The sequence below is a fragment of the Lagenorhynchus albirostris genome, chromosome 2, assembly GCF_949774975.1.
Source record: "Lagenorhynchus albirostris chromosome 2, mLagAlb1.1, whole genome shotgun sequence".
Classification (NCBI taxonomy): Eukaryota; Metazoa; Chordata; class Mammalia; order Artiodactyla; family Delphinidae; genus Lagenorhynchus; species Lagenorhynchus albirostris.
In genome coordinates, this window is record NC_083096.1 from 151,355,565 (window position 1) to 151,378,695 (window position 23,131).

The 23,131-nt window shown below is 46.5% G+C and overlaps 1 long non-coding RNA gene across 2 annotated transcripts; it reads left to right on the plus strand.

Moving 5' to 3' along the window:
• The first annotated feature begins 2,429 nt into the window (after positions 1–2,429).
• Positions 2,430–8,097, plus strand: LOC132516247 (uncharacterized). 2 transcript variants are annotated; one of them, XR_009539288.1, is made up of 6 exons: positions 2,430–2,594; positions 3,509–3,624; positions 4,146–4,231; positions 5,506–5,699; positions 7,157–7,400; positions 7,518–8,097. It is a non-coding gene; the product is annotated as an uncharacterized LOC132516247 (long non-coding RNA). The 2 variants fall into 2 exon arrangements; XR_009539287.1 differs by having other exon boundaries at positions 7,157–8,097.
• Positions 8,098–23,131: the final 15,034 nt, after the last annotated feature.

A 23,131-nucleotide genomic window follows, 5' to 3' on the forward strand; every position in this document is an offset into this window, starting at 1 on the left:
GCACTTTCTGCAGCTTCTCATCTGAAGCTCTGACTACTGCTGGCGGGGAGGCAGAATTATGATGCCCCTTGCGTGGAAGAAGAAACTGAGACCCAGAAAGGCCTTAGGGTTACTGAATGACACACAGGTGACTGAGGTTACCAAAGGACGCAAAGAGCCCCCCGGTGAGGAGGCCGGGAGCCCAGGGAGGGCCTGGGGCATCCTCTATCTGGACACATGAAGAGACATCCTTGAGGCCCCGCCCAGAAGTGGGCACTCTTTTATACAGTCGCCCTTTTTCCATTCTCCTCCCTGGGCTTCTGAGATAGTCTTCCTGGTTTTCTACCTCTTAGATCTTTCTCAAGAGACTTTCCAGAGTACTGCTTCTCCCTCCAACCACTTACAGATCCAAAACTGGATTCACCTTACTCCGCCCCAGACTCCTCCTTCCGTGTTCCCTACTTGGTGATTGGCACCACCAGCCACAAATCTCCCTCTGCCTCTCCCCGACATCCTGCCAATCACCAATCGCTGTGTTTTCTGCGTCCTAAGTACCTTGTGAGCCTGCCCGCTCTCTCCATCCCCAGGCCTTGCCGCCCTGTCTTGCCTGAGCCCTGACTGTTGGCCTCCCCAGTCCACCCTCCAGACTGCTACAGCCTGAGTCTCCTAAATCACAATGATGATGTCCTTGCTCAGGCATTTAAAGATGGCTGGCTTCCTACCTCTGTTGGGTAGAGCACAAACTAGCATTCAAAGCCCTTTATAATCTGGCCCCCGCCAGATTCTCCAGCCTCAACAACCCTGAACACATCCCACCCTCCAGCCACACCTACAACTTGCCATTTTTCAAATGTTCCGCACCATTGTCTAAGGTTATTTCTACTGCCTGGAAGATCCTCCTTCCCACCACCATCTGCCTTAAACCAGCTCAGGTATCTACTCCCGTAAGAAGCCCTCCTGACCCTCCATCCCATGGGGCTAAGCCCTCAATGTGCACTTTTCCCCACTCCTCTTGTCACACTCTCACACTCTACAGTGATTGTTTCCCTGCCTGTCTACCCATCAGATGTGACAGAGATTCCCAGGTGGCCAGGGGAGAGTTCAGGACCTGAAGCATGCTTGTGCTCAGTTACTATTGGCTGGACTGTGTTGATTGTCACAGTGTATACCAATCTACCATACTTTGTCATTTACTTACACATTGCTCTGTTATTGCCACTTTTCCCCACAACGCATAGTCAGCTCAAAACATCCTTAGACAAATACGGGTTTTTCTCCTTTCCATTATTTACTTGGAATGTATTCCCCAAACTGCTTTTACTTGGCCAAAGGTTATACTTAAGTGTGTGGCTTTTAATAGGCATTGCCAGATAGTTCTCTAGAAAGATTGTGTTGATACATATCACTACTAAGTGTGTGCATGGATCCCTGCAACACTGTCAGCACTGGGTTTTACTATTTTCATTCATATTTACTACTTTAACAGGTATGATTGGTGATGGTCTCTTCCTTCAAGGAGCCTTCTCTAGTCCTAGAGAGGCAGCTATAATGCCATGACAGAAGGCAGCCAAGGAGACTGTGAGAGCCTAGATGGAGTGGAGGTGAGGTCTAATCCAGGTGGTGAGGTTCAAAGAAAACTTTCTAAAGGAGATGACACCCAACTTGGACCCAACCAGTTGACGTTTCCTCTCACCTTGCCTTCCACAACATCCTGACCTGCTTTGGCTTTCCCAATCTTTTCTCCACCAGTCTTCATTCATCTCCTGCCATGAGGCTCCCATGTCCAGAGATAGCAAAGTACAACAGCTCAATGGGAATAGATATTTTTCCCATCTCACAAATGAGGAAACAGGTGCACAGGGACCATGCAGCTAGTGAGGGATGGGACTAGAATTTGAACCAAGCCCTATATGATTGTCCCTGGGCCCATGCTCACCCAGCTACCTTCACTGAGAAGGGAGAAAGAGGACACTTCCTGGAAAGACTATGTGCCAGGCCCCATGGAAGCCACTTCTCACCTATCACTCCATTCACAACAGCCCTGCAAGGTAAGAAATACCAGGCAGAATCTACAAAAGAGGAAACTGAAACCCAACAATGACCTTTCCAAGGTCACACAGTGGGGCAGGTCCAGTGGGACCCAGAATGTCCAGGAACATAGACTCTCCCTCCTAGGGAGGGCTCCCCACCCCCACTTCCCTACCACACTCATCTAAGAGGGAGCAACACCAGCTGAACAGTGTGATAGGTTGAATTGTGTTCCCACCAAATTCATATGTTCAAGTCCTAACCCCTCGTCCCTTAGAATGTGACCTTATTTGGAGGTAGGTTCTTTAAAGAGGTAATCAACTTTAATGAGGTCATTAGGGTGGGTCCTAATCCAATATGACTGGTGTCCTTATAAAAAGGAGAAACTTGGACACAGAGACAGATATTCCAAGAGAGAAGGTGAAGTCACACAAGGAGAATACTAGACAAGGAACACCAGAGGCTACCAGCAGCTAAGAGACAGGCCTGGAACAGATCCTGCTCTCACAACCCTGAGAAGGAGTCAACCCTGCCAACACCTTGATTTCAGACTTCTAACTTCCAGACTGTGAAACAACAGATTTGGGGTTTGTTTTGCTTGTTTGTTTTTTTAAGCCACTGTTTGTGGTACTTCGTTACAGCAGCCCCAGGAAATGAACACTAAGAAAAAACTGCTACCCACCCCGAAAAGAAGAGATCCTGAAGATATTTTTGAACACATGATTGTTGTGATTTTTAAATTGCTAATGTTTTTATTATTATTCTATATTTCTATTGAAGAAAATTTAGAAAGGATCAGACAGTATAAATAAGAAAATTAAAACCACATGCCCTCTTTGGAAGTGAATTCTTGGAGGGGGAGGGTACACACATGCCCTCTTATTTTACTGTTTACATTTTAGTGACTTTCCTTTTAGTCTCTTTTTCCCCCCTTGCAGTTACTAGAATCTCCCTTGCAAGGCTGCTGTGATGCTTGACTGAGAGCCTGGGTGAAGTTCTTAGCACAGGGTAGAGCACCCAGTCCAGCACTATCTATGGTACATAGAGTGCATATTTATATAGACATTGGATAAAATTGGATTCATGCTGCTTTATAACTTCCCCTTTTCACTTACCAGCACATCTTGAGTGTTTCCTCATCTCTTTAATGTCCTTCAAGAGCATGATATTTAATTTCTGCACAGCCTCCCACCTGTGAATGTGGCATCATCTATTTACCCAATTCCCTCTCATTGAACATTTCAGGAATTTCCAATTTTCCCCAGTTATAAATAAGACTGGGATGAAAAAAATCTTTGATTTTAGGGTACATCCTGGAAGTAGAATTGCTAAATCAAAGCATAACTCTTTTAAAAAGCTTTTGTATATAAAATAATGTGCAAAAGTTCCCGCAGAAACGCTGTATAATTTATCTCCTCAGCAGAGAAAAGGGCACTGACTTCCCCACGCTTTACCAACATCTGGTGTTTTCATTATTTTTTTGTCTTGACCAATTCTATAGGTAAGAAAAGCCGGAATCTCCTTTTCATTTGTACTTCGGGATTTCTAACATTTTCATGAGGTTTTTGTATTTCCTCGGTGAATTACGTTAATCATCCTTTGCTTGTGGTGTCCCAGGTCAGTTCCTTTCATTGTTACGGGTTTAGCAGGACTTGAAAGGGCTGCTGCAGATGGGGCCCCGCGAGCAGCTTCCTCCCCGCCCTTCTCACCCTCCTCTTCCCACATTCCCATCCTCAGAGCTTTCCTCTGCTCCCCAGGGAACCTCTGTCATTCAAACTAGCCCTTGCTTTCCCTGGGAAAGCATCTCTACCACCTTTTGCTGCCTTCCCCCACCCCCACGTCCCACAGCCCAGCACGTTCACCCCTGAAATTCCCCAAGGAGGCCCAAAACCACAGGGGACCCAGACTGAGCCCTAGAGCAAGCATCCCAGCGCTGCTCTGCTCTGGCCTGAACACAAGGAGATGGTGAGCAGTTCAGAGGAACAGTTGTCCCCGGGGGGAAGGCCTGGGAGAGCAAGGCAACAGTGTGAGGTGGGAGAAAGCATGCTTTGGATGTCTTTTGGTGTTCGATGTCTTTGTAGCACAGAGCTCAAACCCCAGGTCAGCCACTTGAAGTCTGTCAACTCACTATCTTGCAGGGTCACAACGAGGGGAAAATGCAACGTGATGTGTACGGCACCAGGCACAAAAGCCGGTTGCGCTGATGACAAACCCCAAGGATCAGGTACTGCTTCTCCAGGAGAGATGGGCCTTGGAAGGGTCCAGTTTGCACTTGCGGCTGGACAGGGAGCGTATCAGGCAGAAGGAACAGCCTGAACAAAGGCTGGGAGGCCAGGGGTGGGGCTGAGTAGGTCATGTAAATGGAGGGTCTCAGGGCACGGAGGAGGCCCCAGGGTCAGTAGTCGGGGCTGACAGGGAAGCTCAGACCTCAGCTCGGGCCGTGGAGAGGGCCACGCCTGGCTCGGGAAATCTCGGTCTTCCTTCCCACCCGTCTCCAACTTCACTCCTTCACTCCCCCCGGGAAGACACTTGTATGTACGGCGGTCGGGCCTGGGCCTGGGCCGGGCCCCACCCTGGATCTTGAGGGCAGACGAGCCTCGACCGGAGTGATCAGTGCCCAGGGGGCACCGCGAGGAGAGTGGCTAAAACTGAGAGAGCTTCCCAGAAGCAGCCTTTGAGCCAGGCCTGGGGGTGCGGGTTGGTCAGGCGCTGGGAGGGCGAGGCAAAGCGAGCACTGCGTGCATAAGGGTCGCCTGGACCCCGACTGACCGGCCAAGCCTGGCTCCGGGGATGGTCTGCGAGCACCACGAGGGTGGTGCGCGGGGGAGGGGCGGGATGCAGCAGGTGCCCAGAGACGCCCGGGAGGCCCCGGGCCGGCGGGTTGGAGGGAGCGGCAGGGGAAGGGAGATGGGGGGAGGGGAGATGGAGGGAGGCCGACGTCCCCCGCCCCGCCCCCGAGGGCTGCCGCACGTAGCTCTCGTCGCTGGTCTGCTGCGTGTCCCGGCAGGTACAAAGGAGGAGTTGCGGCGGAGCGGGGCCTGCCCGCTACCTACCGCGCCGCCCCACCCCCACCCCCAGCCCCGGCAGGGTTGAGGGGTGCCCCACGGAACGAAGCGGGGGGCGGGGTGGGCAGGAGCCCAAGAGCACACCGTCCGGGCCAGGTTGGTCTCCTCCACCCGCAGCTTTCCCTCCCGCGGCCTCCCCAGGGCCCCTACGGCCCGGGAAGGAGGCGGGGTCCTTGTGTGGCCGACTGGATGTCTGAGGCCCAGACAAAGGGACCGCCCCGGTCCCACAGGGGTGGGGGCGAGGCGACTAGTGAAAGGCACGATCCTGTCTTTTGCAGGAGAGAAGCGAGGCCAGGGACCCCTTTGTACTTGCCCCGACCTCACCCCCACCCCCAGTGTGAGGATGGGGACTGTGCCCCAGGCCCTCTAAGCGGAATTTGATGTACAAGAGCACTCAAGTACACAAGTCTGCGCTCCGGAATGTCTTATCTAGGAGTCAACCCAGATGGAACTGTCTCCAAGCAGCTCTTTACGCAAGATCGTCCAGTCCACATCAAAGGAAGGGAGAGGCGCCGATAGAGGTTAGAGGGAGACCAAAGCCTTCTCAAGCCATCCGTGGCTCCACCTCTGCACGTACCATGCCCAGAGGATGCCCTCGTGGGCGCACACAATCCCGCAAACACACACGTAGCCCCGCCCGCGCATGCGCCTGGGTGTTGTCCCCACAGACCCATGTTCCCATCTGATTTCACACATGCACGTGTACGTTCGGGCTCCCCAGGAGCCACCCAGATTCTGAAAGTCAAGGAGGGCTACAGAATGAACCCTAGAATGATCCTTTGGGATTATCGCTCCTGTTCACTCCCCAGACCCTCAGTTTGTCCTCCATGCAAGGCAATCCTGGGGCAGGTGGGAGAGGAGAATTGGGCCAGGCTAGTTGGAGATCAAAAGCACTTTGGGAGGAAATGTCCTCTGGATGGGAGCGGCTGCCCTCTTCCACCACACCAGCCCAGTGCAGAGGGACCTCCCATCCCCCATCAAAGCAGGCCAGAGGACCACCCAGGATAGGTGTGAAAGCCACAGAACAGGAAGCTAAGAGACTAGGCCCCCTTGCAGTTGTAGAGGAGGGGAGGGAGTGGCTGCCTCACTTCTCTAATCATTACAGTGGGGAAGAGGGCTGTTCCCTGTGATTGGGGCCCCTCCAGTTCTGCCCTTCTGCTTTGGAGCTGATCAGCAGACCGAGGGAGTGGGGCCCTTGTGCTCACACACACACACACACACTCCCCCCACCCTTGCAACCTGGCCTACAGCCCCCATTCCTGGAGGAGGAACCCTGGGAGCAGCAGGCAGAAGCTCTGAGGCAAGGTGCCACATAGCCTGGTATAGTCTCCCCTTTGTCAGCTAGAGAGGAGTGAGACCAGGCCCCTGCCCTGCGGGTGTCTAGACCATGAGTAATAGGCACGTACACACATGCAGGCGCCGGGCTGCAGCCCAGGTGCTGAGGGCTCAGGACCAGTGTTCAGAGAGGGAGGGAAGACCGCCCCCCCATCCAAACAGGCACAGGGCTGGGTACACAGGTACCCTCAATACTATCTGGTGACTGAATGAAAGAACAAATGAGTGGGTGAATTCAGTGGATAAATGAATGAATGTCCGAGGCCATTAATTTATTTGGGTGGAAAAACCTCGGCATGCCCAGGCTGGGACTTTTTGTGGATCGTCACTGGTCTTGCCCTAGTATGTGTCATCACGCCAGCAGGCTACAGCTCCCCCAGGGGCCAGAAAACCCTTTGCTTGAGCCCCAGCCTAAGGCCAGACATTCACAAGGTGGCCAAGCGGTGCTCGCCGCCAATCAAGAATGGGTGTCGATGTGTCCACCTCCCCACCAGACTGAGAACTCTTCACAGGAGTCTTCAGTATCTGGCTCAAATTCCTTCCCATCCTCCACCCCCGTGTCCCCTCCAGTGAAAGGCCAACTGTGCCAAAGGAGAAGGACCTGGAATGAAGGTGGGCCTGGCCACTTCCTGGCTGGGTGGCCTTAGGTAGTCATTTCTCTCTGCGAGCCTTAATTTCCCTGTCTGAAGAATGGAGACAAGATGCCTTCTTTGGAAAATAAAAAAGGTCTTCTTTGCTTTGCTTTACAGGATGTGGGGTCACCTGCAGCACCACCCCTCTCTGAGCACCGTCACTCAGCACCCAGCATTCTTTGTTCACCTACACACCTCTTACCCACCACTCCCTTTATATCTGCCTTTGTACCTGCACTTAGCAGTTCCCCAAAGACAGGAATTGGGGCTCCCTCTGTCTCCCTGGGCCCTCTATTGCCCAGCAATGCCCAACACGTGGTGAAGCACGTGACAGTGAGTGGAAGAAAAGGGTCCTTGAATGGTAAGTGATGAGTGAAAGCATTTTGTTAACCAGACAGGGCTGTGCGAATATGAGGGCTTTGGTCATTATGACAGTAATTTAAATCATAGAGGTTCAGGACATGAACATATCTTACAGGTTTACTGAATCCTCCCGTTAGACGGATGAGGAAACTGAGGTCCAGAAAGGACTGCCAGAGATCACTCATGGAGGATGTCCTGCTTGAACCTCAACTAAAAAAATCTCCTAACTCCCAGGGGAGAAGGGATTCCTCCATGGCCCCTCCCCCAGGCCATTCTCCTCAGACCACGCCCCCTCCCCTGCCGGGCTCAAGCCGGCACAGACACAGGGAAGCCCAGAAGGAAGGGCCCAGTCTTCCTTCCTCCCGTGACTGCCTTCTTCCAGACACCCGAGAGTCATGAGTGTATCTGGGGTTCTTGAGGGCTGAAGATGACGAGGTGCTGCTGTAAAGAAGCTGTGAAGTCTGAGTTTGCACTTCAGTGGAAGGCAGCGGCAGTGACAGCAGCGTGTGGAGGGGAAAACTGGAGGCTTAGCTCGGAAGCTCCCAGTGGAGCCGGGGGCAGTGGAATCAGCATGGACTCCAGAGCCAGGCCAACCTGGTTTTGACTCCTGACTCTGACGCTCAGCTGGGGGGTCACTTGGCAAGTTACTTCATCCACAAGCCTCAGTTCCCCTCACCTGTCATATAGGAATACTAATCTCTACCTGACAATATAGTTGAGATGATTCAATAAGAACATAAGCAGAAGTGTCTGTTATGGACTGAATGTGTCTCCCTAAAATTCCTATGTTGAAACCCTAACCCCTAGTGGGGCTGTATTTGGAGATGGGACTCTAAGGAAGTATAATAATTAAGGTTAAATGAGATCATAAGGTGGCCCTGATCTGATAAGGATTAGTGTCCTTAAAAGAAAAGACATTAGGGAATTCCCTGGCACTTTTTACTGTGGTTAGGACTCCGTGCTCTCACTGCCGAGGGCCCGGGTTCAATCCCTGGTCAGGGAACTAAGATCCCACAAGCCGTGCCCGTGCGGCCAAAAGAAAAGACACTAGAGAGCCTCCCCTCCACCCCCCGCCCCAAGTGCAAACAGAAGAAAGGCTATGTGGCGTGTGACATGGCAACAAGGCCGCTGTCTACAGCCCAGGCAGAGAGCTCTCACCAGAAACCAACTACACTGGCATGCTGACCTCAGAGATGCAGCCTTCAGAACAGTGAGAAAATTAATTTCTGTGGTTTAAGCCCAAGAGTCTGCAGTCTTTTGTTATGGCGCCCAATGTAATACAATGACTAAATAAGTAGGAGGCAATAATGGTTCTCCCTCTTGACATCTCCAGTTTCCCCTCTACTCTCAGGATGGAATAAGGAAAGAGCCTGCTGCTCCTTCCCCCACAGTTCAGAGGCCACTGGAAGGAAGGTAGTGGTGTCGGGGGGTGAAATTGGTACCCCCAAGATATCCACATCAAACCCCTGGAACCTGTGAGTGTTCGCATATCGGGCAAAAGATGTGATTACAGTAAGGATCTTGGGAAGAGGAGCTTATCCTGAATTGTCCAGGTGGGTCCTCAGTGTCATCCCAACTGTTCTTATAAGGGAGAGACAGAGGGCCGGAGAGAGGAGAAGACATACATACACAGAGAAGGAAGCACTAGGACAGTGGGAGATTGGAGCCATGTGGCCACAAGTCAAGGAACGCCTGCAACCACCAGAGGCTGGAAGAGGCCAGAAGCAGATTCTTCCCCGGCGTCTCGGGAGGTAGTGGGGCCCTGCCAACACCTTGCTTTCAGACTTCTGGTCTCCAAAACCGTGAGAATACATGTCTATTTATGTAAGCTAACCAGCTTATGGCACAGCAGCCACAGGTAACTAAGATAGGGTTATGGGTCCTGCCTCCAACTCAGCCAGCCCCCTGCCTCTGTACCTTTCATTTCCTAGCCACACCTGGACCTGGACCCCCCAGGCACTCGCCCACTAAGCCCTAAAGCCCAATGCTAAGTGGGATGGGACACCTGCCACCCACAGCGTAGGCTGGGTCACAGCTGCCACCTGAATCCACTGGACCCGGCACCAGTTCTCTGCGCCATCAGACCCCAGTGGGACTGGGAGGTGGTGTGCCTCCTGGGGCCAAGCAGGGGTTAGTGGGGAAAAAACACTAACTTGGGAAAGTCAGGGGGTCCGTATTTAAATTTTGCCTCTCTATGAACTTGAGCAAGTCACTTGAGCTCTCCAGGCCACAGTTTTCTCATCTGCCGGGGCCTGGATTGAAGTGCGTGATTTTCCTGGGCACGTGCAGTTCTGACTGTGAATAAGCAGAGAAAGGGGCGGGAGGGCTGGGGAGGGAGGAGGAAGGTAATCAGTGCCGAGCGTAAACGTGTTCAATTCTATAAGTGGGGTTTGGGTTTCTCGTGGATTGGATGAGAAGCGGTGTCACACAGGGATTCAAGGCTTGGAAGGAAGGAGCGCTTGGGGTTAGAGGTCTGCATGAGAGGTGTCCATCAAAGGCCCACCCTGTCACACCCCTTTCCAGGGAGGTTGCTCGGTCTCCAACCCCCGCAGCCCAAGTGGGTACATTCGGACCATGGAACTTTGTCTCCTGTGGACAGAACCAACTGGAAGAAGGGGGGACCTGAGGAGAGGGCTGCCCGGCAACCAATGACATGGAGGGAAAAGATGAGATGGGCCACCACATTGTCGTACTTGGGAACTTGAACTGGGAAACATGGGCAAACGTGATAGGAAAATGGAGACAAAGGAGTCACGCTATAGAGAAGTGCAGAGATCCGAGCCTGGTCAAGCCAGTGACTGAAAAGAGAAATTAAAAGAAGTGAGTTAGTAGCCAGCAGAATTAGGTGAAGCAAACTGGGATGGTAGTCAAGCCAAGTTAATGTTAACACACTGCGATGTGTTAATGTCGAGCTGTGAAAGTAAAAGTCCATGCACTCCTGCAGCTGGCTGTCCTGAAGGGTTCTAGCACTGGAGGGGAAAGGCCTCAGACTTAGAATTAGTAGAACTCTAATTAGAACTCTAATTAGAACTCTATTTATTCAAAGTGCGCTGCAGGGAAGAAGGAAGAAATGCTCACCAGCCAGAATTGAGGACTACCACGCTAGTTTCTTTTCTTTTCTTTTCTCTTTTTCTTTTGTGGGATCTTAGTTCCACGACTAGGGATTGAACCGGGCGAAAGCTCAGAGTTCTAACCATTGGACCACCAGGGAATTCCCAACCATGCTAGTTTCTTAACATATCAAATCCACTGGCTTCTAAGCTACTGGGACTGAGTTCAGCAAGGTCACAGGATATAACGTCAATATTCTAAATTCAGTTATATTTCTATCTACTGCCAATAAGCAATTGGAAACTGAAAATTTTGAAACATCTTTTTAAATAGTATCAAGAAACCATCAAAGACTAGGTGATACATTTATCAAGATAGATGCAAGATATGTATATTAGTTATCTATTGCTACATAACAAATTATCCCAAACTGAGTGGTTTAAAACAACATACATTTCCTATCTCAGTTTCCAGGGATCAGAAATTTAGGAGCAGCTTAGCTGCCAGATGGTCTGGCTCAGGGTCTCTCATGAGGTTGCAACCCAGATGTTGGCCAGAGCTGCAGTCATCTGAAGGCTTGATGTGGCTTTTAGCAGGAGGCCTCAGTTTTGCATCACATGAAATGCTCCATAGGACTGTTCACAACATGACAGCTGGCTTCTCCCAGCATGAATGATCCAGGAGAGAAAGGGCAACCCAATTAGAAAGCCACAGTGCTTTTCATGACCTAGTCACTGAAGTCCCACACTGTCCCTTCTGCTTTATTCTGTTAGAGCAAGTCAAATCACTAAGTCCAGCCCATATTCCAAGAGAGGGAAATTCATCTCCACCTCTGGTAGGGAGGTGTATCAAATAATCTGTTAACTTATTTTTAAAATCACCATAACCAGTGCACTGGAAACAATAAAACATTGCTGAGAGAAATTTTTAAATGGAAAGATAAGGCATGTTGGGCTTCCCTGGTGGCACAGTGGTGAAGAGTCTGTCTGCCAATGCAGGGGACACGGGTTCGAGCCCTGGCCCGGGAAGATCCCACATGCCGCAGAGCAACTAAGCCCATGCGCCACAACTACTGAGCTCTAGAGCCCGCGAGCCACAGCTACTGAGCCCACATGCTGCAACTACTGAAGTCTGCGTGCCTAGAGCCCATGCTCCACAACAAGAGAAGCCACCGCAGTGAGAAGTCCGCGCACCGCAACGAAGAGTAGCCCCCACTCGCTGCAACTAGAGAAAGCCTGCGCACAGCAACGAAGACCCAACACAGCCAAAAATAAAATAAATAAAAAATAAATAAATGAAAAAACAAAAACTGATGACAAATAAAAAAGAAAGATAAAAAAAAAAGAAAGATAAGGCATGTTCATGGATGGGATGACTCAATATCGTTGAGAAATCACTTCTCAGATTGATCTATAGATTCACTACAATCTCAATAAAACACCAGCAGAATACTTTTACAGAGATTAACAAGCTAATTGCCAAACTTATACGAAAATGGTCCTAACATAACCAAAACAATTTTGGTCCTAACATAACCAAAACAATTTTGTAAAGAAAGAACAAAGTTTGGTCCTAACATAACCAAAACAATTTGGTCCTAACATAACCAAAACAATTTTGTAAAGGAAGAACGAAGTTTGAGGATTATGCTACCTCATTTCAAGACAATATAAAGCCACAGTAATCACTTTGATGTAGGCATGGATATTGATGTGATATAGGGATAGATATATAAATCAATGGACTAGAACAGAGTCCAGAAACAAACCCACACATATGTAGTCAATTCATTTTTTATAAAGGGACCAAGAGAATTCAATGGGGAAAGGATAGTCTTTTCAACAAACGGGGCTGAAACAATTAGGTATCCATATTCAACAAAACAAATCTCAACCGTCATGTCAAATACAAAAATTAACTCAAAATATGTCAAAACAATCATAGGAGCTAACACTATAAAGTTTCTAGAAGAAATGTAGGAGCAAATTAGTTTTATCTAAGTTTAGGCCACTGTTTCTTAACTTGGGGCAATTTTCCCCAGGGAACATTTGGCAATGTCTGGAGACATTTTTAATTGTCACAACTGGAAGGGTGATGCCACTGAGTTAGTGGGTAAAGGCCAGGAATGCTGCTAAACATTCTACAATACACAGGACAGCCTCCTACAACAAAACACTTTCTAGTGTAAAATAACAACAGTACCGAAACTGAGAAACCTTGGGCTAAGCAAAGATTTCTTAGATAAGACACAAAAGTCAGAAACCATAGAATTTGAAAAACGCAAAGATTAAACTTTACCAAAAAAAATAATTTCTGCTCTTTGAAAGACACCATTAAAAAAGCAAAAGGCAAGTCACAGATGGGTGAAAGAATTTGCAAAACATATTTCTGATAAATGACTTTTATCCAGAATATAGAAAGAACTCTTACAACTCAAAGTAAGAAGATGACCAGTTTTTTTAATGGGAGAAAGATTTGAACAGATACTTCACCAAAGAAGATGTATGAATGGCCAGTAAGCACACAGAAAGATACAAGTCATTAGAGAAATGCAAACTTAGATCACAATGAAATGCCATTGCACATCCATTAGAATGACTAAAAAATTTTAAAAACTGACCATACCAATGTTGGCAAGGATGTGGAGAAACTGGAAGTCTCATAAGCTGCTGGTGGAGATGTAAAATGGCACAACTTTGGAAAACAGTTGCTTGTAAAGATAAATACACACTTACAACCCAGTAATCCCATTCCTAGGTATTTACCCAAGACATACTTACCAAGAGAGGTATTTACCTAAAGACTTACAAGTGAATGTTCATAGCAACTTTATTCATGATAGCCAAAAACTGAAAGTAACCTGAGTGCCAATTAAGAGATAAATGGGTTAACAATCTGTGGTACATCCATACAGTGGAATTTACTCAGCAATGAAAAGAAACAAACTGCTCAAGAATGTGGATGAGGGACTTCCTGGTGGCGCAGTGGCTAAGAATCCGCCTGCCAATGGGGGGACAGGGGACACGGGTTCGAGCCCTGGGCCGGGAAGATCCCACATGCCGCGGAGCAACTAAGCCCGTGCGCCACAACTACTGAGCCCACGCTCTAGAGCCCGCAAGCCTCAACTACTGAGCCCGCGTGCCACAGCTACTGAAGCCCATGTGCCTAGAGCCTATGCTCCACAACAAGAGAAGCCACCTCAATGAGAAGCCCATGCACCGCAACGAAGAGTAGCCCCTGCTCTCCACAACTAGAGAAAGCCCGCGCGCAGCAACGAAGACCCAACGCAGCCATAAATAAATAAATAAAATGGAAAAAAAAGAAAAAGAATATGGATGAATCTCAAAATCATTATGCGGGGTGAAGGAAGCCAGACACAGAAGAATGCATATGGTATGATTCCATTTATAAGAAATTCCAGGAAATTCAAAATTACAATGACAGATTAGTAGTTGCCAGGGGCTGGGAGGAGAAAGAGGGGACTGACTTCAAAGGGGCACAGGAATATTTTGGGGTGACAGAAATGTTCTGTATCTCAATTGAGGAAGGGGTTACACAACTACATACATGTCTCAAGACTCATGATATTTTATACTTGAAAGTGAGGAATTTTTATTTCTATAAGTTGTACCTAAACAAAGACTATCTTTTAAAGACTACAGGTTTGGGCTTCCCTGGTGGCGCAGTGGTTGAGAGTCTGCCTGCCAATGCAGGGGACACGGGTTCGTGCCCTGGTCCGGGAAGATCCCACATGCCGCGGAGCGGCTGGGCCCGTGAGCCATGGCCGCTGAGCCTGCACGTCCGGAGCCTGTGCTCCGCAACGGGAGAGGCCACAACAGTGAGAGGCCCGCGTACGGCAAAAACAAAAACAAAAAAACAAGAAAAAACACGGAAAAATAAAAATCATTAGATGTGTGAGGATAGTCAATAATGTACAGGGGTTGATTGAAAGCAATTTAAAATTTTTAATTTAGTCTTCCACAAATATCACAATGTTTGTATAATCATAAGAACCAATCAGAACAGAGTTTGAATTAGATTGGAGTAAATGCTGGGGTGAGGACTCAGTCAGATGACATTTCCTTGGAGAAGTAATTTAACTGCTCTGAGCTTCAGTTTCCTCATATGTAAAACAGAGTTAATAATATAGCATCACCTCACAAGACTATTGTGTGGGTAAAATGTAAAATTCTATATAGTATTTAGCACACAGTACCTTGTGCATAATGACCCACTCGATGTACACGGGCAGTCAAGATGGAGATACAGGGTAAGGGATACTCTGTAAAGACCAGACTGGCCGTGACTGCTCAGAACTGGCATCAGATTTTTAAACAGTTTCATTGAGGTATAATTAACATTCAATAAAGAGCACATGTTTAAATTACACAATCTGACAAGTTTTATCACACGTATACACACTTGAAACCATTGGCGCCGCCACCAAGATAACAAACATATCTGTCACCCCCAAAAGTGCCCTCTCACCCCTCTACCACCCTCCATCCCAGGGAACCCTTCGTCTGCCTTCTGTCACTGTAGATTAGTTCGCATTTCCTAGAATTTCATATGAATGGAGTCATGCACATTACGTACTCTCTCTTTTTTGCTTGTTTTTTTGGTCTGACTTCTTTCATTCACCTTCTTTTGAGATCCATCTATGTTGTTGCATAGATGAACAGTTCCTTCTTTTTCACTGCTGAGAAGTACCCCATTATATAGATATATCACAATGTGTTTATCCAGTCACCTGTTGGTGGACATGAGGATCGTTTCCAAGTTTTGGCTATTACAAATAGAGCTTTCATTTACCAGTCTTTGGGTGGACATTTGCTTTCATGTGTCTTGGGGAAATACCGACGAGTGGGATTGCTGAGGTGTAATGTTAGTATATATCTTTACAAGAAACTTCCTGGCAGTGAATGTGTTGTTCCAAGTGTGGAGTTCCCTTGGAGAGGGGTGGGAGGCTGGGGGTCAGAGTCAGGGGTCTCTCACACCCCCTCCCCACCTTCTCAAGCTCTCTGTTCAAATCTGGTATTCCAAAAGGGCCTCTCCCTGCATAATGACACCCTGTCCCCAGAATGGGGGTGGGCATCAGAATCTCCTGGGGAGCTTTAAACATGGTCCCACCTGAAACCTACTACTGAAAATATTGCCTGGTGAGGCCAGGTATCTGTGTTTTTTTAAAATGTCTCTGGTGATTCTGCCATGTAAAACGGCAAAGGAACTCCCCACCTACTGGAATGAGTTTAAACCCCAGGCAAAGCATTCTGCACCCAATGCCCCCCGACCCTGCCCCAGAAGCCTCATGCCTTGCCCCTCACCCCAGACATGCAGCCTAATGAAAAGGGTCCATATTCCCAGACATGCTCAGGCTCTCTCACCACCAAGCTTTCATCTCTCTACCTTCCCCGTCCTCTACCCAGGGAACTTCTACAAGTCCTTTGAGACCCAGAAAAGGCCACTCCCCCGCTACCCCAAGCCTTCTGCACCCATCCCCCAGCCAGGCAGAAATTTTGTTTTCCTCCTGAGTCTCACAGCACCACCCCCACCTATATCATAGCATCTGTCACTCACTCTGCCCTGTAATTACTGTCAGCCCTCCAGTCCACGGACTCTGCATCCACAGCTCAATCTACAGCGGCTCAAAAATATTAGAACATAAAAATTCCAGAAAACTCTAAAAGGCAAAACTTGAATTTGTCATATGCTGACAACTATTTACATAGCATTTGCATTGTATGAGGTATTATAAATAACCTAGAGATGATTTAAAGTATACGGGAGGATTGCCAATAAGTTATGTGCAAATACTATGCTATTTTGTATAAGGGACTTGAGCATCCTCTGATTTTGGTATCCGCAGGGCTCCTGGAACCAATCCCCTGCGGATACCAAGGGACGACTGTATCTAATAATACCCTGCCAGACAGTTTGCATCAGCAGCCTTGCTTAAGCTTTCTAGGAAACCGTTGAGGTAGGTCATGGTGAGGATGATGCAAAGACTGATTAGGTGAAAAGTCTGCTACAGTCCTTCTGCATATGCTGCTAGACCCTTAAATCCTCACAACAGACAGACGAGGTAGGTACTGTGATTATCAGGCCCATGTTACAAATGAGGAAACTGAGGCCCAGAGAGGTAAGTGGTAGAGCCAGGATCTAACTCAGGAAATGCTCCAGCCCTTTTACAGATAAGGACACTGACACTCAGGGAAATAATTTGCCCAAATTCAACATTTTCTTAAGTAGCACAGTCACAATTTGCACCCAGGAGCCGCTGATCCTACAAGGTCCTTGTTTAAACCTTCTACTTAGTAATCCACAGGCCAAGCCCTTCTTTTTTCCTGGTCCTGGGACAAGGATTGTTTCCAGTTTGGGACTATTACAAATAGGGTTGTTATGAATATTCATGCACAAGTTTTTATAATGCTTTCAATTCTCTTGGGTAAATAATTGGAAGAGGAATGGCTGAATCACATGGTAGGTATACATTTAACTTTTTAAGAATCTGTTTTTCCAAAGTGGTCAAACCATTCCACACTCCCACCAACAACATCTGAGAGTTCCAGTTGCTCCACATCTTCACCAACACCTGGTATGGTCAGTCTTTTTGATTCTAGCCACTCTAAAAGATCTGTAGTGGTATAATATTATACTTTAATTTGCATTTTCCTAATGACTATGATATTGAGTTTCTTTCCACGTATTTATTAGCAACCATATATTTTCTTTGGTGAAGTGTCTGTTCAAATCTTTGCCCGTATTTTAATTTTCGTTTTCTTAGTGCTGATTTGAGAGAGTTCTTTATGTATTCTGCAAACAAGTCTCTTGCCAGATATGTAGTCTTTGTTCTCCCAGTTGTGGCTTACCTTTTCATTTTCTTAACAATGTCTTTCAAGTGGTAAGTTTTCATTTTGATGAAGTCAAATTTATCAATTTTTTTATGGATGGTGCTAATTTATCTCAGCGATAGTTTACCATTTTTAGTGTATAGATCTTACATATATTTTGTCAGATTTCTCCCTAAATATTTCATATTTTTGATGCTGCTGAAATTTTTAAAATTTCGATTTCAGACTGTTCGTTGCTAATGTGTAGAAATATAATTGTTTCATATATTGATCTTATAGCCTACATTCTTACTAAACTCACTTATTAGTTCTAGTGCCTTTTTTGTAGATTCCATAGGATTTTCTACAAACGTAATCATATTGTCTGTAAAGATAGTTTCACTTCTTCCTTTCCAATCTTAGTTGCTTTTTTTTTTTTTTTTTAATATTATTGTACTAGCTATTTGGACGTTCAAAGTTGTTCCACAGTTCACGAGAATCTTGGGGATTTTTTTAAAGTATTTTTTCTTTCTGTGTCTCATTTTGCTTACTTTCTATAACTATGTCTTCGAGTTTACCGATCTTTTCTTCTGCAACGACTGATCTGCCATTATTTCCATCCACTGTATTATTTATCTCAGACATTGTAGTTTCCATCTCTAGAAGTTTTATTTGGATCTTTTTTAAAATTAAAAAAAAGTTTTTAATTTAGAATTAGAAGTGCCGCTTTTTTGTTTTTAAGTTGATTCATGTCTCTACATAGGCAACATTTCTTCCAGTTAAACATATAAAATACATCTGTAATAACTATTTTAATGTTATTATCAATCAATTCTACCATCAGTGTTGCTTCTGGGTCAGTATCGATTGATTGTCTGTTCATTATGGATGGTGTTTTCCTGCTTCTTTGCATGCCTAGTAATTATTGATTGGATGCCAGAATCTTACCTGTTTGGGTTCTGTATAGTTTTCTATTTCTATAAATAATCTTGAGTTTTATTCTTGGAAGTAATTAAGTTACTTGGAAACAATTTCATCTTTTTGATAGGTGGGACCAGAAATGTGTTTCGTTAGGGTTACTTTTTCCCCAGCACTCAGCCTAGACCCTTCTTAGTACTCTAATTGATGTCCCTTGAATTATGAGACTTTCCACTCTGGCTATCAGGCTGTGAGGAACAGGCTCTATTTCTCAGGCTTGTGTGAGCCCTGAGCACTATGCCCTCTTATCCTTTTGGGTGGGTCTCTCTGCAGCCTCAGATAATTTCTAGTTGATTAATACTCTGCTGAAGGGTGGAGGGGTACCCGCTGCAGATCTCCAGGGCCCTCATTCTTGCAGGCTCTCTCCCTACAAACTCTAGCCTCTCTGGCATCCCCCAGGTTCTCAGTTATGTCTCCTTTATTCAGGAGACTGTCAGGCTCTGCCTGAATTCCCCTACCCCTGTGCCATGGCCTGGCAACTTTCTCCAAGCAGTATGATCACTGTTTGTCATTGCCTGATGTGCAATGTCTTGAGTGCCATTTTGTGTGTGTGTGTGTGGGGGCGGGTCTTTTGTTGTTGTTATTTCAGATGGGAAGGTAAATCTAGTCTCTGTTACTGCATCTTAATCAGAAGCAGAAATTCCTGTCATCAGAGTTGGCACTGGAATTGGTCATGGTTGGCTCTGAGCTGCATCTAGGAGGTTTTTCCTCTCTTACACCACGTGGCACAGCTGGCCCCAGGGAAGGGCTGATCCTAGTGTGCTCTCAAGCTCTCAGGCACTGGGTGCCAACCAGAGCAGTAGCCAGGAAGAGGAGGTAACCAGTATGCCCCATGGGAAGTCGAGCTGGGCTATTTCATTATAACTTTGTCAACAAAATGATTCCACACTGAGGTTCCAATGCCTTCTCCTCCTTCTGCCATCCCAGCTGGAGTCTCTGACAGCTCTGACCTCTCCTCTGGTTACTGGCCAGGGCTGGAAGGGGTTGGCACCTGCAGCCTCCCAGCTGGCAACATTAACTACTACCTAGCAACAACAGTAAGAATTTCCTTTTTTAAAGCAACTGCCATTTTCCTGACCCTGGGCTACTTAGTAAGAACCGGAGGCTGGAGGACGTAAAGTGACTCCGCTAAGGTCACATAGCTAGAAGGGGCAGAATCATGGTTTAGCACTTACCTCCAGAGACCTAGTGTCTTGCCTGCCCGGAAAGAGCCTCCATTTTGGCCCGGGCTCCTGTGTCTAGTTCTGACTTGCGTCTGCCTCTGGGCCTGAAGCCCTGTCTGGAACCTGCTTAGTTATGGGAGGTGACATGGGGGGAGATGGGTGGGACACACACTGGCTTTGTAATCAAACAGACCCAAGTTCAAATCCTACTTCTAATGGTGTGAACTTGAGGGAGTCACGTACTCTTGCTAAGCCACAGGGATCGCTACTACAAAATCAAATAATGGTATTACTTCACAGTATTGAGGTGAGGATTAAATGAGATATTTCTAAAAAGTACTTACTGGAGTTCCCTGGTGGTCTAGTGGTTAGGATTCTGTGCTTTCAGTGCTGTGGCCCGGGTTCAATCCCTGGTCAGGGAACTGAGACCCTGCAAGCCCGGGGGCGTGGCCAAAAAAAAAAAGTTTCCAGTCCAGCGTGCAAAGAGCTTGGAAGTCATCGCTCCATACTAAAAACAAGGTAAAAGGCTGGATAAACTTTGAAAAATCAACAACTCTTCTTAGAGTTGTTAGAGAAGTGAGGTCACAGGGCAAACCACTGCACTGAAAATTGGAGAGACAGACAGGTGAATGCAGAGATTCACAATCTGCTGCAGTAGAAACCTATGTGTAGACACTTCCACAAAACTAGCACCGGATGGGAAAAGCTGAGCTGTCACTGAAGAACTGCTGAAGACTCCATGCAGACACGGAGAGTTTAAAAGCCCAGGTGGGGGCCCAAACACAGGGGGACCCCACATGTTTGTGAATTTTACCTCCGGAGCTCTGCCCCTCTGCTTCTGGCAAGGGCAAGGGAAAAGGGACATTCTGCTCTCCTTAACAAGACCTGCCCTCGGGAGAAACTATTTGACCAATGCCTAACCTATTGGAGTTTTATCAGAGCCTAACCTACATGGAAGGGCAATACCCAACTCCAGCCCCCTCCAGCCATCCTATCCTGTCCCACCTAAGGGGAGAAAACTGAGAAGCACTTATGAAGTTCACAGTCCAGGGGTGCAGGTTCTCTAAAAGACAGAGACCTAACCATAGGGCTACAGAGTGCCTCTCATCCCCCATACCTTTACCACCATATCACTAAAGGTCTATGTACTGGAGTGCCCTCTACCCAGCACATCATATCCGGCTTTCAATAAATAATTACAAGGCATACTAAAAGGCAAACACAGTTTGAAGAGACAGAGCAAGCATCAAAACCAGACTCAGACATGGCAGGGATGTTGGAATTATCAGACTGGGAATTTAAAACAACTATGGTCAATAGATTAAGAGCTCTAATGGAAAAAGTAGACAGCATACAAGAACAGATGGGCAGGGAATTCCCTGGTGGTCCAGTGGTTAGGACTCCACACTCTCACTGTCCAGGGCCCAGGTTCAACCCCTGGTCGGGGAACTAAGCTCCCACAACATGGCTAAAAAAAACAAAAAAAGCAAAAAAACCAGATGGGCAATGTACACAGAGTTGGAATTCCTAAGAACAAAATTTGGAATTCCAAAAACAAAAGAACAATGCTAGAAATCAAAAACACTATAACAAAAATGAAGAATGCCTTTGATGGGCTCATTAGTAGACCAGGCACAGCTGAGGAAAGAATCTCTGAGCTTGAGGATATTTCAATAGAAACTTTCAAAACTGAAAAGCAAAAAGAAAAGACTGGGGAAAAAATGGGACAGAAAAGCCAAGAACTATGAGACAACTACAGAAGGTGTAACATACATGTACTGGGAATACCTGAAGGAGAAGAAGAGAAAGAAGCAGAAGCAACATGTGAAGGAATAATGACGGAGAATTTTCCCAAATTGTCAGACACGAAACCACAGATCCAGGAAGCTCAGAGGACACCAAGCAGAATAACACCCGCCCCACCCAAAAAACAACAACCCTGCACCTATTATGTTCAAACCACAGAAAATCAAAGATAAAGAAAAAACCTTGAAAGAAGCCAGAGGAAAACAACACCTCATCTGTAGGGGAGCAAAGATAAGAATTACATCCAAATTCTCCTCAGAAACCAGGCAGGCAAGAAGAGAATGAGGTGCAACTGAGTGCTGAGAGAAAAAAACCACAAACTAGAATCTGTATCCTGTGAAATTTCCTTCAAAGTGAAGGAGAAATAAAGCCTTCCTTAGACAAACAAAAATTGAGAGACTTTGTTACCAGTAGACCTGCCTTGCAAGAAATATTAAAATAACTTCAGAGAAAAGGAAAATGATGATAGGTCAGAAATTTGGTTCTGCATTAAAAAAGGAAGAGTATCAGAGAAGGAATAAGTGATGGTAAAATAATCATAAATTTAATTTTTTTAAATTGATCTTAACAGATAAAAGTTTCAAAATAATAACAGCAACAATGTGTCTGATGATGATAACATGTGTATATGAGATGAATGACGGCAATGATACAAGGGATGGGAAGGAAGAATTAGAAATATTTGTTATTATAAGGTACTTGCACTACTGTAAAGCAGAATAGTGTTATTTGAAAGTAGACCTGGATTAGTTGTAAATGTACATTGCAAACTCTAGGGCAACCACTAAGAATATTTTTAAAAATTATAATTGATATGCTAAGAAAGTAGAAAAAAATGGAATCATATAAAATGTTCAACTGAAACAATAAAAGGCAGAAAAAGAGTGGAAGACAAAAATAGGAACAAAGAACAGGGCAATGAATAAAAAACAGTAACAAATATGGTAGATATTAATCCAACTATATCAATAGTCACTTTAACATCAATGGTCTAAATATACCAATTAAGAGACAGAGATTGTGAGAGTAGATCAAAAAATAAGACCTAACTATATGTTGCCTTCAAGAAACCCACTTTAAATATAAAGATACGTGTAGATTAAAAGTAAATGGATATGCTTCCTTGATGGTGCAGTGGTTAAGAATCTGCTTGCCAATGCAGGGGACACAGGTTCGAGCCCTGGTCCGGGAAGATCCCACATGCCGTGGAGCAACTAAGCCAGTGTGCCACAACTACTGAGCCTGTGCTCTAGAGCCCGCGAACCACAACTACTGAAGCCTGTGTGCCTAGAGCCCGTGCTCTGCAGCGAGAGGCCACAGCAACGAGAAGCCCGCGCACCGCAATGAAGAGTAGCCCCCGCTCGCCACAGCTAGAGAAAGCCCATGTGCAGCAACGAAGACCCAACGCAGCCAAAAATAAAAAATAAATAAATTTTTTTAAAAAAGTAAATGGATAGAGGAAGATATTCTATGCTCACCCTAATCAAAAGTAAGCTCGAGCAGCTATATTGATTTCAGACAGAGCTAACTTTAGAGCAAGGAAAGTTATCAGGGATAAAGAGGGGCATTACATTGTGATAAAGGAGTCAACTCTCCAAGAAAACATAATAATCTTTTTTTTTTTTTTTTTTTTTTTGCGGTACTCGGGCCTCTCACTGTTGTGGCGTCTCCCGTTGCGGAGCACAGGCTCCGGACGCACAGTCTCAGCAGCCATGGCTCACGGGCCCAGCCGCTCCGCGGCATGTGGGATCTTCCCGGACCAGGGCACGAACCTGTGTCCCCTGCCTCGGCAGGCGGACTCTCAACCACTGCGCCACCAGGGAAGCCCCATTATAATCTTTAATGTGTATGCACCTAAAGAGCATCAAAATACATGAGGCAAAAACTGATAGCACTGCAAA